Genomic DNA, 20627 nt, shown 5'->3' on the forward strand with positions numbered 1-20627 from the left:
CAAGCATCGGATTGCGTATCACAGATCTCAAGGACATAAAGATTAGAAGTAGTGTATATTCTCAATCTTAAGTAAGTCATTGCGTTTTGTTTTCTTATCAATAAAGTTTTATAGCTGTTTATAACTTTATCAATACTTGTATGATTTAACTTTATATGTATGTTTACATACTAAAGATATTTATAATACAATTATAGTTTCTCTCAGTAACCTCTCTTTTTCTTTCTCTCTTTTTCCTGACTTTTGCATTGGTCTTAGCTCTTCAAACATACCCCGGACTTATGTATAAGTTTCCATATGCCAGGATAATACAATGGATAAATGGAAAGCTGTACATAATCATTAAGCATACTTAATCCAGTCCTCCAGATTAGGGATTTGAATTTTGGGTTCATGCTTGTTAGCTTTATGACCCTAAGTAAAGTCTTCCAACTTTTGATCTGTAAAAAGAAGCTAATGACAGTACCTGCTGCCTAGAATTATTGTGTAAATTAAATGAAATAATACCAGGAGGTATTTAACAAATAGGAAGAACTCAAATATAAGCTGTTTCATTCTATCTCTTTTCTCTTTCAAATTGGCATGTCATTTACTTTGCTTAGAAAAAAAAAAAGACTCCTGTAATCCCAGCACTTTGGGAGGCCGAGGGAGGGGAGATCACGAGGTTAAGAGATCGAGACCATCCTGGCCAACATGGTGAAACCCTGTCTCTACTTAAAAAATACAAAAATTAGCTAGGCATGGTGGCGCGCGCCTGTAGTACCAGCTACTTGGGAGGCTGAGGCAGGAGAATTGCTTGAACCTGGGAGGTGGAGGTTGCAGTGGGCCGAGATCACACTACTGCAATCCAGCCTGGTGACTGGCAACAGAGTCTCACTCTCTCTTAATAAATAAATAAATAAATAAAAATTAAAAAATAGTTTTATCTGAAATGTATGGCTAAAATATTTGTTTGTTCCATGTGTGCTTTTTTTTTTTTTTTTAAACAATTATAAACAAAACCTCATGTTGCTGCCTTTAATAGAATTACATGAGTATGGCAATTAAAATGGGTAGGATTTTGATTAAGAACCACTGGGGTCAGCAGCCAAAGGAAAATCAGTTGTAGAGATGGAAGGGGAAATTTTTGAGGAGAATGTAAGACATTCTGTAAAATTTTGTTTCCAGTCTACTTCTGGCATTTATTAATAAAAATATTTTTAATGAATTCTTATGCTTCTACTCCTTGGGCTAGAAATCACTAAATTCAAACATATAGGTTTAAATAGACTCTACATTTTTTCAAATATATGTTTAGCATTTATTTTTGCAGCTCAGTGAAGATCTCTTATATATCAAAAATAGCAATATATCATGATAAAATTTTACATGATTAATCTCGTTGAAAAATCTATATATCAGCCAGGTGCAGTGGCTCACACCTGTAATCTCAGCACTTTGGGAGGCCGTGGTGGGTGGATCATCTGATGTCAGGAGTACAAGGCCAACCTGACCAACATGGCAAAACCCTGTCTCCACTAAAAACACAAAAATGAGCCAGGCACGGTGGTGCACGCCTCTGGTCCCAGCTACTAGGGAGGATGAAGCAGCAGAATCGCTTGAACTTGGGAGGTGGAGGTCGCAGAATTAATTTACTCACAGTCTCTTTGTATGTGTTTTATACAATTCACTCATATTTGATAATGTATTTTTAAAATGCTCAAGTATCATCTCTTAAAAGTAATTTTCCCCTGCTTGAGATCATACAAATGATAATATCTTTTATTGTTAATCAGGCAATTTATACAAATAAAGGCATTATTACTCTAACAATTACTTATTATCCTTTTACAGTAATGTTAGCTTTTTTACAATTTTATAAATAAGATAAAAATTAACAAATCAGTAAAGTGAATATGAGTATCTAATATAGCTTATCGAATTGCTACTATGAACAAGGTATTGTAAAAGCAGTGAATAACGATGGTGGAATAACTCAAAACCAGGAGCTGGCAAACTCACTATGAAGGGGGAGATATTAATTATGTGCAATCTCCGCGTCATTCTTTTTCTTCTTTTTTTAAATAGCCATTTACAAACATCAAAACTTTTCTTGACTTAAAAACTGTACGAAAATGGGCTGTGAACTAGATTTGGCTTCTAGGGTGTAGTTTGTCAGCCCCTGACAAAAAAATACTTTCAGAGTCTTTTGCCATTAATACCAGCGTGGTTTTGAACCAAGATTTGAATAATACTGTCAGAATAGTTTCAGTGACATTTAGAGAACATTCATGAAAGTGAACAATATTTGAAAAATGGTTAGAAATCAGCATAATTCATACAAAATGGTGGACGCACAATGATTCTATAACACTGAGTTGCACAATAGCAACACTACCGGCACAAACTTTAAAAAAATGCCTAAAATAGAGACAGCTGTGCATGATTTACTTCAGTTATAGTTATAAAATTCAGTATCATGCACCAGGAATTTAAATTATGAAGCAAAAAATAAAAAGGCGCAGACTTATTGTAATGAAGTGTTACCCACAGAAGGGAAATATGAATGCAAATTTTACCTATACTTGAATAAGGACAATTGTCAGTAATATAGGGTGCAATTATTTGTTTATGAATCCATATGCAAAAATATATACATAGTTTTATTTTTTTTACATGCACAATGACTTCTATTTTTATGTCAAAAATATTTCTTACACCCTTAAAATATATATCTTCAAAATATAAGCTTTATTATTTGGGATATATTAAATTATACTATATAAATACAACATAAACATAGTTTAGGCAGTTGGATAGCATTTCATTATATGATGTTCTGGGTCAGCCAGTTAAAAATTGCTTTGCAAAATTTTAAAAAACATTTTTGTTATTTTTATTCCTTGGAAGACTTTTGAGAAAGCAGTTATCTCATTGAAAAACCTTGTGTGTGTGTGTGTGTGTGTGTGTGTGTGTGTGTGTGTTTGTGTGTGTAGCAATTCATGTATTTTAAGAATCACAGGGCTTGAAATAGGATATTTTCCTAAAAGACTATCTCTACTATTGCCTAAAAGCTTTCATAGTCATTATCAGTTTTCTATCCCGGGAAGAGGAAAAAAAAAAAAAAACCAACTGTACTAGAAGAACCATTTCAAGATCGATTCATTTTATTGCATGCATTTTACAGAATTATTTGGGAAATGAAGCAGAAGGAAGCTGCTGAGAAAGCACAGTAGAAATCCATCAAAAGAAAAAAATTAATAAGAACGAAATCACACCATCTTGGTATATTACTGACTGCTGTGAAGATATATGAAAATGACAGTGTCTCAATTGAAAAAAAAAAGCCAGAGGTATACACCTACAACTTATAAAAGACAGTTTATATTATACACACATAAATAATATATATGATGTTTATATTTATTATAGTAAATTACATTAAGTATATACATATATCAATGTTAAATGTATACTAAAATATATAAATGAAGATGCTATTTCCTGCCTTTGAAAAATGTTCTAAGCAATTTAGCTCTAGTTTTCAGGTTGTGTAACTAGAGAAATTCCCCTTATTGCTAGTTAAAATGTTATCAGTGACCACAGTTTAGTGTTTGGGACCCACTAAATGTTCTCCTGAGACTCCAGGGGCAGCCATTTTGGGTCAATTAGAGCATTACTAAAGAAGGAAAAACAGTTGAAAGGAGTGCTATAATAGAAATATGCAAGAAACACATTGAAGGCCTAAGAAATGTAGTAAATTTTACCTGTTGGGTAGTAAAAATTTTAGATAAAAGATAATGCTAGAGAATAATTTTTACAAATTAGTAGTTGTTTCTTAGACATAAAAAAGGAGAAACTGAAGACGGATTATGGCTTAGAAGTGTCATAGGATTATTAATATATTCAATTAGTAAGAAATGTTAGATTATAAAGTGATATAGAGATTTTTTTTTTACTTGTTCTGATAGTTTATATTTCTAATAACAAAATAGCAGAAATTCAGTAAATGTAACTTGTATTAGAAAAGAGCAAAGACATTTAAATATTAAAAAACTGTCATTAAAGTTTACTAAAATAAGAGAATCACAATAAAGACATTTGAATTATATATTTCTGCTTCTAATTTGCTGTAATAGAATTTATTTTGATATAGGATATTTACCTGAAAATATTCTAAAAAATTTATCCAATGGTGAAATGTAGCATAACTCAGAGGCTGTTTGCAAATTGTATTTCAAAACTAAAATATATTTAATCAATATTATATAAATTATTTAATGAAAAGATGAGAAAACAGTTTCTCCAGTTTATAGTAAGTGACATACAAATTCATTATATATAAAAAGTTATCATGGCCTCCAAAGCAAAAGTCCTCATGATGATGACTCAGATATCCGACAAAGAAAAGTCCATTACTTATATTTTCTGATGTAAGCGTGTATTCATTGCTCATGCTCCATTTAGGTCGAGTAGGTGGCTAAAACCTATTCAGCTGGCAGTAGCAGAGAAATAAGTCTGAGATTAAAGTTCTGTATGCATCTATCATATTGAAAAAATAATGTATGTTATTAAAACGGACTTCTTACTGATATTTTTACGTACACAGAAAACATAGGAAACAAGATTTTAAGCCAGGTGCAATGACTAATGCCTGTAATCCCAACACTTTGAGAACCTGAGGCAGGAGGATCACTTGCATCCAGGAGTTTGAGACCAGCCTGGCAATATGCTGAGACCTTGTTTCAAAAAAAAAAAAAAAAAAAAAGCCAGATGTGGTAGCACACACCTGTGACCCAACTACTTAGGAGTCTGAGGCAGGAGGATCTCTTGAGCTCAGGAGGTTGAGACTGCAGTGAGCTGTGTTTGTGCCACTGCATTCCAGCCTGTAGTGATGGGCAAGACTCTGTATCAAAAACCAACAAAATGAAAAAGCAAACAAAAATAATAATAAGGGTTTGATGTTATGTATTATTTCACATAGCACATGATCATCAATGAAAGGAATACTATAAGGATACTCATTTCTTAAACTAATATTTTCAAATACTAAACTCTCAGGTTTTGCTTTATTTAAAACAGAATGAATTTGTTTGGTTCAATATTGTCATCTTAGGCATAACTAAATGGCAGGCTTCAAGACATATTCTACTTCACTTACTATTAGTCTGTGCAGAATATGGGAATAACAGTGATCAATTTGCTTGATAATTCATAAGGCATTTTTCAAGAATTTTACCAGATACAAAGTTTGATATTGCTTTATCTTCAAAAATATTTTCAATATGCTGAGCAGGCAGGAACTGGTTATATGCATGCCATCAAACATTTTTTTCATATACCAGAAAGTGTTGTGTAGAATCTTTCCAACAACACAAGGGTAAACATCAATTAGAAACAGAAATGTTTTTGTGTTCCACAGGAGAAAAATATTTTTAGTGATATTTAGCATTTTTTTTCAGGTTTGTTGGTTGCTTATATATATCAAATTCTTTTGATAAATGTCTGTTCATGTCATTTGCCCATTTTCTAATGGGATTATTTGTTTTTTGCTGCTACAGTTGTTTAAATTGCATACAGATTCTGGATATTAGACCCTTTTTCAGAGGTAGAGTTTGCAAATATTCTCTTGCCTTCTGTAGGTTGTCTTTTTACTCTGCTGGTAGTTTCTTTTGCTGTGCAGAAGCTCTTTAGTTTAATTAGGTTCCACTTGTCCATTTTTATTTTTGTGGCAATTGCTTTTGAGGACTTGGTCGTGAATTCTTTCCTGAAGCCAATATCCAGAATGGTGTTTTCTAATTTTCTTCCAGGATTCTTGTAGTTTGAGGTCTTACATTAAAATCTTTGAACTATCTTGAGTTAATTTTAGTATTTGGTGAAAGAAGGGGGTCTAATTTCATTCCTCTGTATATGACTAGCCAGCTATCTCATCACTATTTATTGAAAAGGGAGGAGTTTCCCCATTGCTTGTTTTGTCGAAGATCAGATGGCTGTGGGTGTGTGGTTTTATTTCTTTGTTCTGTAGTATACTCCATTCTGTTTTTTCCACTAGTACCATGTGATTTTGGTTACAACAGGCCTTAGGGTATAGTTTGAAGTATGAAGTAGGGTAATGTGATACTTCCAGCTTTTTTTTTTTTTTTCCTTAGGATTTCTTTGGCTATAGGGCTCTCTTTTGGTTCCATGTGAATTTTAGAATAGTTTTTTTTTCTGGTTCTGTGAAGAATGTCATTGGTAGTTTGATAGAACCTATAAATTGCTTTAGGCAGTATTGCCATTTTAACGTAAATGGCAATATTATATTAATTCTCCAACTCGTGAGCATGTAATGTTTTCCATTTGTTTTTAAGCCATCTATGGTATCTTTTAACAGTGTTTTCTAGTTCTCCTTTTAGAGATTTTTCACCTCCTTGGTTAAATATATTTCTAGTTGTGTTTTTTTTGTGGCTAGTATAAATGGATTGAATTCTTGATTTTTCTCTCACCTTGAACATTACTGGTGTATAGAAATGCCACTGATTTTTTTACATTGATTTTGTATCTTGAAGCTTTACTGAAGTCATTGATCAGTTCCAGGGGCCTTTCTGGGGGGTCTCTAGAGTGCTCTAGTTCTAGAAACATATAATCAGTGAACAGAGATAGTTTGACCTCTTCTTTTTCTATTTGGATGCCTTATTTCCTTCTCTTGCCTAATTGCTCTGGCTAGCACTTCCTATGTTGAATAAGGATGTTAAGAGTGCGCATCCCTGTCTTGTTCCATTTTCAAGGGGAAGGGTTCCAGCTTTTGCCCATTCAGCACAATGTTGGCTGTGGGTTTGTCATAAATGGCTCTCATGATTTTGAGGTATGTCTTTTCAGTGCCTAGTTTGCTGAGGGTTTTTACTGTTCTGGGATATGTCATTTTATCAAAAGCATTTTCTCTGTCTGTTGAGATGATCATATGGTTTTTGTTTTTTATTCTGTTTATGTGTTGAATCATTTTTTGTTTGTGCATGTCAAACCAACCTTGCATACTAGGAATGAAGCCTATTTGATCATGGTGTATTATTATTAGTTTTTGGTATGTTGCTGGATTCAGTTTGCTAGTATTATGTTGAGAATTTTTGCATCTATGTTCATCAGGGATATTGGCCTATAATTTTTTTCTTTTTTTCATGTTGTTGCCAGGTTTTGGTATCAGTGTGATGCTAGCTTTGTAAAATGAGTTAGAGAAGAGTCTCTCCTCTTGGAATTTTTGGAAAGGTTTCGATAGAATTGGTACCAAACCTTCATTGTATATCTGTTAGAATTCAGCTGTGGATCCATCTGATCCAGGGCTTTTTAGGGTTGGTAGGTTTTTTATTACTGATTTGATTTCAGAACTTGATATTGGTCTGCTTAGGGTTTCAATTTCTTCCTTATTCAATCCTGGGAAATTGTGTTACCAGGAATTTATTCATTTCCTTTAGATTTTCTAGTTTGTATGTCTAGTGGTATTCATAATAGTCTCTGAAGATGTTTTATCTTTCTATGGGATTGGTTGCAATGTCGCCTATGTCTTTCTGATTGTGCTTATTTGGATCTTTTCTCTTTTTTTATTTGCTAATCTAGCTAGTGGTCTATTAATCATAGCTATCTTTTGAAAGAACGAACTTTTGATTTCATTGATTCTTTGTATGAACTTTTGGGTCTCAATTTCATATAGTTCCACTCTGATTTTAGTTCTTTTCTTCTGATACTTTGGGATTAGTTTGTTCTTGCTTCTCTATTTTCACTAGGTGTAATGTTAGATCATTAGTTTGAGATCTTTCTAAATTTTGAGGTAGGCATTTAGCACTATAAACTTTCCTCTTAAAGCTGCTTTTGCTCCATCCCAGAGATTTTGGTATGCTGTGTCTCTGTTTTCATTTATTTCACATAGTTTATTGATTTCTGCCTCAAAATCATTGTTTATCCAAAAGTCATTTAGGAGCAAGTTGTTTAATTTGGATATTATGGTGTGGTTTTTGAGAGGTCTTCTTGGTATTGATTTCTATTTTTATTCCACTGTCTCCCAAGAGTATGAATGGTATGGTTTTGAGGATTTTTTTTAAGTTTATTAAAACTTGCTTTATGAGTGAGCATGTGGTTAATCTTGGAGTATGGTCAGTGGGTAGGTGACAGGAATGTACATTCTATGATTGATAGGGGGAGTACAGCATATGTTTTAAATATCATGAATTCACCTTTTTGTTTACAGAAAGCCTCGATTTAATTTTGAATGAAGAAAAAGATGTGATAAACTGTGTTTTCAACTGATAAATTTTCCAGAATTCATATCCTCTTAACATTTTTTCCACCAAATTGTCATTTTACAATTAATAGAAAGCAAGCAATCATTTCTTTCTCTCATCGAGAAAAATACTAAGATAAGTAAAAAATAACAGCTTCTTAATGGTATATCACAACACATGAAACACATTTGGTCTTCTCTTACAAATTATAAATTAGACTTTCATAAAACTTATAAAACAATAGTCATAAATACATAACATAGTTGCTCTAAAATTCTAAAATGCAATAATTACTATTTAGTCTAAGAAGTATACAATAGAATAAATTATTAGGTATCTTGCTTGTTTTTGAAAAGTTATGGTTTTATGTTTTGAAATGTGTAAAAATTAATTTGGTCAAGAATAAAATACCCAGAAGTATTTGGTAAATAATAAGATGTGAAAAATCCTAGCATATATCTATTTTAAAATTATTGTAAGTACTTTTTCTACATAAAATTATATAATCAGGCCTTATTTTTATTTTGCTCATTGTTATCCTTTTTATATCCTTTATTATGGATCCATCCAACAGAGACATATTTAGAGGCACTGATCTCAGTGTTTCTCTTCCAAAATATAAAGTTAGTATTTACTCTAAAGGAACTCTGTAGAGACTCTTTAAGCCAACTGTTCCCCAAAGTCTTTCCATGTTGTTTTACCATAATTGTGTAACTAAAGAGTGTTGCATTTTATTACCAGAATAAAATATAAGACTGTGGGTAAGATTTCCCTCTGGCCAGAATTTATAGTTATCGCCACAATAATTCTGTGTAACAAACCACTTTGCAAAGCTCATTTACTTATCAATCACTTATTCTCATGGGTCTGAACTTCTATAGGCTGTGGTTTGCCTGATCCTCAGCAGGAAATCTCTGCTTCCGGCTGCAGTAATGAGGCAGCCCTTTTTTTGCTGCCTAGCTATAAGTTGGCTCTGCTCCACATCTCTCTCATCCTCTTCCTCATATCAGTGGGCTAGTTAGTGCATGTGATAGGGTGTGAGTATTTGTCCCTTCCAAATCTCATTTTGAAATGTGATTCCTAACATTGGAAGTGAGGCTGAGTAGGAGATGTTTGGGTCATGGGGTTGGATTTCTCACGAATGGCTCAGCATCCTCTTCTTTAAGTAAGTTCTCACTATAAGTTTATGTGAGATCTAGTTGTTTAAAAAGAGTCTGGGAGCTCCCTGCTTCACTCTTTTTTCCCCTCTCTCACCATGTGACATGTGACCATGTAGTTCCCATTTCACCTTCTACCATGAATAAAAACTTTCTGAGGGCTTCATGTAACATAAGTCAAATAAATCTCTTTTCTTAATAAATTACCCAATCTCAGGCATTCCTTCATAGCAATACAAAATGAAGTATCACAGCATGTTTACCTCAAAGTAATAATAGAACTGCAAGAGAAGGCATGACCTGCTGCACAAGTGCTTTTAAAGCGCCTACTTACATCATGACTATTTCTATTCTCTTGGCTAAAACAAGACACATGGCTGAGGCTACAATCAAGGGGCAGAGAAGTACACTCTCCCCTTAGTAAAAGAATTGGGAGGTTATATAACAAAGGGCATGAATACAGGTAGGCAAGAAGAATTGGGTTAATAATGCAACCTACCAGAATAGTATTGGCAGACATTGCCTCAGCATATATTTAAATTCAGCTGTAATTTTAAAGACGTCTCTTTTTTTATCATGAAAACCTGGGTATGACAAATATATTTATCAAAACATGCAGGTACTCTGCATTAAAAATATTCCCTAAAATTCAAAATAAGCCATTGCAAAAGATAAAATATTTGAGTACATTTAGTATCACAGAGTATTTTAAAATGAATGAAGATATACATTTTATTTTAATCATCTTTCACATATAATTTTTAAGGTATACCTTAGAAAATGATTGCTTCAATAATGTCTAAACATTTATTATTTGACTTGGTAAAAATTAAAATTTCTGGTCTCTGAACACACCTTCTATTAAAATAAGACTAACTCATATTTCTTTTTTCTTCTCTCATTTTATGAAATAGTAATGTCATGTTTCCAATTTATCTTTACCCCTGGATTTAGGCGATCTGTAACTTCTATTTATGTCAGTGGTTTTAAAACTCTGTTACATATTAGAAATCATTCAAGAAGCTTTAGAAAACACTGATGCCCAGGACACAACCCTAGAAATTCTGATTTAATTGGATTAGGTGGGACTTACACATTATTATTCTTTAAAAATCCCTTAGGTTATTCCAACAGCCAGAATCGAGAATCCAGTGAGTTACCATCTAAATTAGTGTGTATAAATCTTTTGGTGGCAAATAATGATGTCAACAACAAGAGCTGCAAAATTAAAGAAAGAAGATGTGATATATTGTATATCTGAAGAGACTGGCATGGTTTTTGGTTCAATTTGAGCAAAGACTTAAATGCTGTCCCAAGCCCTACCTCTCTTATTTCTTTCTGCTGGGTACTATTCTTCGTCTAGCTTTCCACCCATGGTTACAAAATAACTGCAGGCAGCTCTTGTGGTGAGGCCACATCCCTCTCCATTTATATTCAACATAAAGGACATATTTTTCCCCCAACTATGGAAGAAAATATTGTACTTTACTTAAATCATATGTCCTTCCCTAAGTCAATCACTGTAGTCAAAAAGATGAACTCATGCCTTTTGATTCTGGCCTAAATCATAAGCCATATCCAAGGGCTAGGAGTAAAAATAGCCTCAAACAATGGTGCACAAAATTTGGCATTCTGGTTCCAAAAGATAGAATTATAGGAAATGAGCAAAGAACAGAAATCAGTCAGTCAATTCTTTATATTTACATTTGTAATTTAATGTTCGGAGCATTTATCTGTTGTGTTTTACAGTTTATATTGTACAGCTACATCATTCTAAATTATAAAAAAAAATTAGAATATGTAGCAATTATAAATTACTACAACGCCAGAGTCTTAGCACTAAGTATTCAATGAAATAAAAGGAAGTCAAGTAAAATCAATTTGCCTTTCTTGGCAGTAAAATATATTTATTCAATAAATTTACTTAAAAAAGAAAAAAAGATTCTTTGGAACTATTTCCTATTTTTACAAAATACTAAGTGTAGCTGGTGCAATATGAAGTCTAAAATAACCTCTACATGACTACTGATTGACTATTGTAACTGAATTCTCAAAGTAGAGATAATCAAGAAAATAAAATCAGAATTTGGCATACCTCCTGTTTAATAAAGTTAAAATTTGAAGCTTTCCAATTATTTTACTACATGAATCTAAATAATAAATTTATGGATAATTCTGGAAACCAGTTATAAATTCCCAACCATGATTTCAAGAGAATGTTAATATATAAATAATCAGGTTACATGTATTCAACAAGTTGATAAATCTTATTGTTCTCAACCTCAAATCATCGTAATCATCGTAAGATCACTTTTATAAGATTATATTAATTTGTCTAATCCAGGCTTCATTCACAAAGGTTTAAAAACGTTATGTATTGTTGTTATGTAAGTTTAGCTATATATTAAAGTGAAATATTTTTTAATAAAATGCCTACATATATTTTATCTATGGTCAGCTTAAGTCAGAATAATCTTTTCAGTTGGGATATGAAAATTTTCTTTCTTCCTTTAAAAATGTTAGCACTGGAAGATGATAGGTGGATGATATCATGTTGTAAGAATTTGACAGACTTCTGAATATTTTTAAATTAATCACTTTAAAATTAAACTTATCTATTTCATAATTTAAATAACTTTTAAAAGAAGTCACTTTCATTGAACTTAATAAGATATAAGTAAATTCATAATTATATTTCTGAATAATTTAATTAAAATGGATATCAAGTTTCTTTTTCTAATTAAGTGTTTAAAATTTTAATGAGTATTTATTAAAATGCTAAACAGTTTGAGACAATTCTGAAAAATTGTAGACATACTAATTAAATGTAAGGAGAAAAATCAAATGTATTACAAGACCAAAATAAGACTCTAAGATGATGAAGCTGAAGAGAAAAAAGTGTGTGTGTGTGTGTATGTGTGCCTGTGTGTGTGTGTGTGTGTGTGTGTGTGTGTGTGTGAGAGAGAGAGAGAGAGAGAGAGAAAGAGAGAAAGAGAGGAAGACAGAGTTTGGGGAGAGAGAGCCTGAGTGAAAGTAGCAGATCACGGTAGAAAATATGGAACATAGGTTCTTATACATTTTAAAATTTCATAGGGAGAGATTTCACAAACTGTTTAGAACTTTCAACTACATAAAACTTTATGCTGTTCTCTCAAAATTTGACAGTTAGATTTATTAAGTGATTGATAGATCTGAGAATGTGATTATTAATGGTGTTCATTCACTCAATACAGATTTATTGAGTCCTCTGTGCCAGGGCCTCTTCTAGGCACCTAGGATAGTATTGAAAAAAAATTTTTAAAACCACAAAATATATCTTACTGCCTGGACCTTATCATACTATCATATATATATATATGATAGTATGATACATGTGATATAGATATATGATAGTATGATTTATATATATATATATAAAATCTTACCTCCTGGAGTAAAGGAGTCAGACAAAAGTAAAATAAAATAAAGTAAATTTTTTGGCATGTTAGAGGTGACAAGTATAAGAGAATAAGTTAAACATTAGGTGAGAATAAAAAGCATTGGGAATTGAGTGAGTGTTGAAAATTATATTGGCATGACCTGGGAAGTCCTTATTGAGAAGCAGACATTTTGGTAGAGACCCAAAAGAAGCAATGTAATAAATCATATGAATATTATATAGATCACATGTTTGTGTCCTCTCAAAATTCGTATGTTGCAACGCTAGCCCCCATGTGATTTTATTTGGAGATAAGGAGTTGGGGCATAATTAGAGTTAGATGAGGTCGTGAGAGTGGAGCCCTAGTCCCATGGGATTATGAATTTTTAAGAATTTAAATTCACTTTAAATCTCTGTCATGTGAAGTCACAGCAAGAAGGTGGCCTTCTTCCAAGTCACAAAGAGAGATCTAACCTGGGACCAGATCTGCTGGCACTTTGATATTGGAATTCCAACCTCCAGAACTGTGAGAAATATATGTCTCATGTTTAAGACACCTAGTCTGTGATATTTGGTTATGGCCGCCCAAGCTAACGTAGACAAATATCAAACAGAGTGTCCAGCATGCTACATCATTCCTGTGTTAGGAGCAGGCCCGGTTTATGTTTGTGAAACAAGAAGACACTGTGGATTAGATATGAGGGGCCTGAAAAGGAGAGTTGTAGGAGGTGAGGTTAGAGAGGTACTAGCGAGAATGATCATGTAGATCACAGAAAGAGCTTAGCTTTCACCCAGAATGAAATGAGACATCAAGGAGGGTTTCCAGCAGAGCAGTACATTCCTAAGTATTTAATAAAATTGTCAAATGAAGATACCTGGACTGAAGATCTCTGGGTACTTTTTTTTTTTTGTCTTGTTTTGTTTTTTTGGTTTTTTTTTGAGACAGGATCTTAGTGATCCCTCTACCTCAGTCTTTCAAAGTGTTGGGATTAGAAGCTTAAGCCACTGTGCCTGGCCTTGGTGATTTTCAATTACAAATTTAATTCCCTTAATAGCTATAGGGTTATTCAAACTACCCATTTTATATTAGGCAAGTTGTAATAGTTTATATATTTTGAAGAATTCATTCATTTTATCTAAGTTGTTCAATATATGTATATAAAGTTGTTCACATTCACTTATCATTTTGTTGTCTAATTTCTCTATAATGATACACTCCCATTTTGTTCCTGAGATTGGTATTTATGGCCTCTTCCTTTTGTCCTGTTTATCTTTCTAGAGTTTCGTCAATTGTATTGATCTTTTCAAAGAGCCAGTTTTTCTTTCATTGATTTTCTCCACTTTTTCTGTTGTAAATTTTGTTGATTTCTGGTCTTATTTTCAGTATTTCTTTCCTTTTTCTTGATTTAGATTTATTGTGCTCTCTTTCTAGTTTCTTGAGTTGGAAGGTAAAATTATTATTTGGAACTTTTTCTCTTTTCTAGTGAAGTTATTTCATACTAGAAATTTTCCATTCCACACTATTTGAGTTGCATCCCATAGATTTTGGTATATTGTGTTTTCAGTTTTATCCTGTTCAATATGTTTTAAAATTTCCTGTGACACTTCTTTTCTGTTCATAAATTTTTATAAGTATGTTGTTTACTTTATAGGTGTTTGGAATTAAAAAAAAGTTTTATTAAACATTTCTAGATTGATCACATTCTGGCCAGACATATACCCTGTATGATTTCCATTCTTTTGAATTTGATGAAGTTTGTTTTATATCCCAGGATTTGATGCATTTTGGTATATATTCCATCAGCATTTGAGAAGAGTATGGGTGCCCCATTGTTCTCGGTTGGAGTTTTCTATATAAATTAATTAGATCCTGTTGGTTGATGGTGGTGTTGAATTCTTGTATTCTTCCAGTCTCCAAAAATAATTTTGGATTTGGTTTCCTTTTCAGTTTGTGCTTCACTTGTTTTTCATCTTTGTTGTTGATTGCACACACATTTAAAATTGCTATGTCATTTAGATGGATTGATTACCTTATCATTACAAAATGTTCCTGTCTGTTCCTGATAATCTCTTTATACTAACATCTGCTTTACTTAATATTAATATAGCTACTCTTGCTTTCCTCTGAATAATATTGGTGTTGTATATCTTTTTTAATCTTTTTAATTTAAAACTGTATATGTAATTTCATTTAAATTGAATCTCTTACAGACAGTATACAGTTGGGTCAGTTCTTTTAATCTACTCCACCAATCTCTATCTTTTATTAGCACATTTGATCCATTTAAATTCAATGTGATATTGCAGAGTTGAAGCTTAATCTGCATTTATATTGTCTGTTTTCTGTTTTTTCTCTTTGTTTTTCACTTCTCTGTTTCCTTCTCCTTCTCTACTGTGTGTTATTTAAGCATATGTGAGAGTCCATTTTGAGGGACTTACAGTGTTTTGAAGTGTATAACTTCATAGGGTTTGTTGTTGTCGTTGGTGCTGCTGCTTTAGCTATTACATTATTACATTAGTCTGTTCTCATCTGCTGATAAAGACATAACTGAGACTGGACAATTTTCAAAAGAAAGAGGTTTATTGGACTTACAGTTCCACATGGCTGGGGAGGCCTCACAATCATGGCAGAAGGCGAAGGGCATGTCTCACAAAGCGGCAGACAAGAGAAAAGAGCTAGTGCGGGGAAACTTCCATTTTCAAACCATCAGATCTAGTGAGATTTATTCACTATCACAAGAACAGCACAGGAAAGACCCGCCCTCACGATTCAGTTACCTCCCACCAGGTTCTTCTGACGACACCAGGGAACTGTGAGAGTTACAATTCAAGATGAGATTTGGGTGGGAACACAGCCAAACCACATCAATTATGTGAACATAACTTACCAAAATCTACTGGTGAGTACATTTTACCAGTTTAATTGAAGTATAAAAACCTTGTCTCAGGCTAGGCACAGTGGCTAATGCCTGTAATCCTAGCACTTTGGGAAGCCAAAGAAGTGAGTGGATCACTTGAGTTCAGGAGTTTGAGACCAGCCTGGCCAACATGGCAAAACCCTGTCTCTACTAAAAATACATAAATTAGCTGGGCATGTGGTATGCGCCTGTAATCCCAGCTATTCAATAGGCCGAGTCACGAGAATCACTTGAACCCAGAAGAGAGAAACTTCAGTGAGCTGAGATTGCACCACTGCACTCCAGCCTGGGCGACAGAGTGAGATCTTCATTAAAAAAAAAACAAAACAACAACCTGTCTCCCTCATATTTTTTCTCCTCCATTTATAATATATATATTGTAAACATTTTTTCTGCATATGTTGAGAATCACAATAGATTATTTATAATTATTGCCTCAAACATAAACATAATTTATAAAGCTCAAGAGGAGAAGAAAAGCTTATTGTGTTTAGCCATCATTTACTCTTTGTGCATTCTTCCTTGCTTCCTGATTTTCCCAGATACCTTCTTTTATCCCTTCCCTTCTGTTTGGAGAAATTCTGTTAACTCTTATTTTAAAATACCTCTGCCACCATTAAACAGGGCTTCCATCTTACTCCTAGATGGAGTGGAAGCACAGGTTCTGCATTTAGCCTCAGTTGACACTTGAGGTAGGGAAAGGGATCTTCATTATTGCTGCATGGGAGTTGGAATTCTGACTCCCCAAGGAGTCTCCTCTGACACTATGTGTGTGTGTTGTGTATTTGAAGGGATGATCTTGTTACTGCTGTATGATGGGTGTCCTGATTCTCCACTGGGCTTCTTTGACATCACTCTGGTCAGAAGTGGGGTGGGATGGCTTGTCATTACTGGGTAGTGGTAAAAGTTTATGCTCCCTGCATAGCCTTTACTGTTATTATGGAGTGGGTGTGTATGTGTTTGGAGGATAAATGATGAGGATGAAATACCTGGCGTCCCACTTCACCTTCTCTAGTATCACCCTGATGAAGGTGCTCCCTACTTGGCCTTTGCTGGCATGGGTAGAGGTGGGGCTACGCTTTTGGATGGTGTTGGGTAGGAGTATATTCCATACTGTTTGCTCCTTTCCTGATCCTTTTGCTAGAGAAAGCAGGCTTTATCTGGGCTGTTTGTTTGTTTGTTTTTTTTGTATCTATCTGTTGGTGTTTCTAAGTTACCTCTTTCTCCAGTATCCAGGCTGGGATATATAAAGTCAAAGAAAACCTAGGAAAATTACCACCACATTTTTTCTTGGGTCTTGAGATTCTTAGCTGGTTTGTCTTCTTTTCTCTACTCTTAAGAAACTTCTTATGTTTCTTTTACATATAATGTCTGGAAATTTTAGTTGTATTTAGTGGTAAGAATAGGAAAAAGTCGTATCTTCTCAAAAGCAAATGTCTTGACTTAACTGTTATTCTGATTGCTGTTTTCTGAATGGGAACAAAGTTTAGAATCAGGCAGAATAGTTAGAATGTTATTGCTGTTATCCAGGAGACTTACATCAGGATGGTAACTTTGAAAATAATGAGCTGTGATTAGATTCTGGAACTGTTGTTAAAATAGTAGCACCAATATTTGGTGTATTAGATACAGAGGGAGGTAAAAAGAGAGCTATGAAGTATGACTCTAACACTTTGGTCTAAGCAACTGAAACAATGCACTTTCCCTAAACTGAAATGAGGAAGACTGTGGTAGGCAAAATCTGAAGAGAGCAGAAGATCAGAAGTATGGTTTTCATATCACATAGTGATTTATATTAAACATCAAATAAAAGCATTGCATAGTCAGTTGGAGATGTGATCCAGAATTTGGTAGAGAGGCCTGGAATAGGCACATAAATTTGGGAATTGTCATGTTACTTAAGACCCTGAGAACAAAGATCACTAAGGGAATGGCAGAACTAGAGACCAGAATGAAAGACTGAATTCTAGATCCCTACCATATTAAAAAGTCTTGGAGAAGAAGGGAAATAGACAAAAATTAATTAGCCAGAAAGGGAAAGGAAAATCAGAGAATGGCATCTTGAAAGCAAGAAAATATGTCAAAAAGAACAGTAGGTCAATAGTAATAGAATGGTTCTAATAGGTCAAATGAGAGAACAGAGATTTATAATTGGATTCCTGTCTTATCTTTTCAGGCTGCTATTTAAAAAAATACCACAAACTGGGTAATTTTATAAATAGCAGAAACTTATTTCTCTCACTGTTCTGGAGCCTGGAAAGTCCAAAATCACAGTGACAGCAGATTGTGTCTGGTGAGGCCTCATTCCTCATAGATGGTGGCTAATTATTACATTCTCACATGGCAGAAGGGACCAGGAGGCTCCCTCAAGCCTCTTTATAGGGGCATTAATCCCATTCATAAGGGCAGAGTCCTCATGGTCAATTCACTTTTGAAAGGCCCTATGTCTGAATAATATCACATTGGGTACTAGGTTCCAACATATGAATTCGGGGAGGGTACCAATATTCACACCCTAACAAGTTATTATTACATCATTATAGATACATTAGTTTCTATTGTTTCCATAACAAATTATCACAAACTGAGTGGTATAAGAGAGGAGAAATGTATTGTTTTCACAGTCCTGCCAGCAAGATGTCTGAAATCAAGGTGTTAGCCAGGCTTCACACCTCCAGAGGCTCTAAGAGAGAATCTTTCCATTCTCTCTTCCAGCAAAAAGCTGGTAGGGATCCTGACAGTCTTTGGCTTGTGGCTTTAAAATGCCAGTTTCTACCTTCCCCTCAGTGTGTGATCTAATTTCCCTTTTTCTCTCTCTGATAAAGACACTTGTGGTGGAATTCAGATCCTAAGCAGATAATTTAGGATGATTTCCTCATCTCAATATTCTTAAATTAGTCATGTTTTCGAAAACTTCACAGTATAAGGTAACATTCAAAGTTTTGATGGATTAAGATATTGGGCATATATTAATATTTAGGAGCTATTATTGGTCTCCCATAATGGATAGAACACATAAAATATACTAAATTTGCATTATTGTATCAGGATATTAAATGAGGCAATTCCTCAATTTTTTCAGAATTTTGGGTAAAAGGCAATGCTGAGGCCAGTAGTAATAAGGACTCTTTGTGGAGCTTGAAACAAGAAAACCCAAAATGAGCCTTACCATGCTCTTATATCTCACTGTTGGCCTATATGAACGATGCTGAGAGTTCTTCCCCAGATCCTTGAGAGATTATGTGGAGGAGAATCTTTTTGTGGCATTTCTCTTACTATGGTCAAATGAGGGAAGAAGAAAAAAAATAGTAAAAGAAGTTAGGTAGTTGCCAGAAAAATATTTCAGCTGAATACTTGGAGGAATACAGAAACTAAAAGGCCCAGAGTTGCCAAGAGGCTGCAGCAGAGAGTGTCAAAGATTAACATGTGTCTCCTTGAGCCCAGATGTACTTTGCTAGAGCTGGAGGTTATCAGCATGACAAGGTTAAGAAGGAGAAAACTGACTAAAATGTACAAAACTTCCTGTGACCAAATGGACACATGAGACTACAGCCTGGTTCAAACTGTTTTGAACACAATCTGAGAGGATTGGCTGCTTCTTGGAATATGTGGATCCCCACAGGATGGATCTGCTTGGAGATACCAGAACCAGAGATGGAGAAACCTTTAAGAGATCACACAGGGAGTGCAGCAGCTGCACCAGAGAAGGAGGACCCAACAGCCAGAATCCAAAAACACGAGAACTAGAGTTGTCTCTTCCTTACATCCTTTTCCTGCCCATCTCACTGTCTTGGGAAACCAAAAACAGCAGAATGAGTTGTGGAAAATAAGGAGATAAAGAAGTAAAAGGACCTATATGGTGCACAGTCCTCACAGCTGAAATGCAAAGGACTCCAACCTAAGCTGCTGTAAATTTGTTGTAAGATGGACATTTTATTTAGGTATAATAGTACTGGACTTTTTAATAAACAAAAATTAGGCTACTAGTATCTGGAAGTACCTGAAGACCTATCAGAACCATTAAATAAAAAGAGAGATTCTAGGCTGTTGCTATAGGGAAATATTAAATGAAAATAATAAAAGGATTTATTTTGATTTTGTTTTTTAAGTTCTGGGATACATGCACAGGATGTGCAGGTTTGTTACATGGGTAAATGTGTGCGATGATGGTTTGCTGCACCTATCAACCCATCATCTAGGTATTAAGTCCAGCATGCATTAGCTCTTTTTCCTAATACTCCCTTTACCAGCCACCCACCTCTGACAATTGTACTCTTCAAGTTCAGATATATTTTTTAATAAATGGATATATAGTAGTAACATGTCGGACTTTTAATATGTGGATAAATGCACTTTCTCTTGATTTCACCATTAAATCAATCGGTGCATTGATTTAGTGCATCAAGACCTGTATAAACTACCTTAATAATTTTGAATCACTTCCTGTCATGACCATGCACTCTCTCCATTTCTTTCTGCCTCATGCTGGCACTAAAGAATGCCAGTCTCTTATTTCACAAAAGAAAGCTCATATGGATGATCTTCTTCCACAGCGAAGAAAATACACAGAACACATTTCTCTGTGCACCAATGTGTCCTAAACTCACTACATATTTTCAGTGTATGTCAAAATGAAAGTGCCAAAAGTGCCCTAAGGGAACTATGAGTATAACTAAAAACAAATAAATAAATAAATAATAATTTTCCCATTCAAAACTGAAGCAACAGAGTATTTTTTTTTTTTCATTTTGGAGAAGAATGGAATTTTTACAGTGGAAATACAGGATCTGCAGCCCCAATATTTCGCTGGGTGAAGCAGTGCACGAAAGGAATCTATGGCAACATACAGAAAAAGGAAAACATTAAGAATACCTTGATCGGCAGAAGTTAGCAATCAAAATAA

This window comes from Aotus nancymaae, unplaced genomic scaffold (assembly GCF_030222135.1).
Source record: "Aotus nancymaae isolate 86718 unplaced genomic scaffold, 86718_ANA_hifiasm-v0.15.2.pri h1tg000002l, whole genome shotgun sequence".
NCBI lineage: Eukaryota > Metazoa > Chordata > Mammalia > Primates > Aotidae > Aotus > Aotus nancymaae.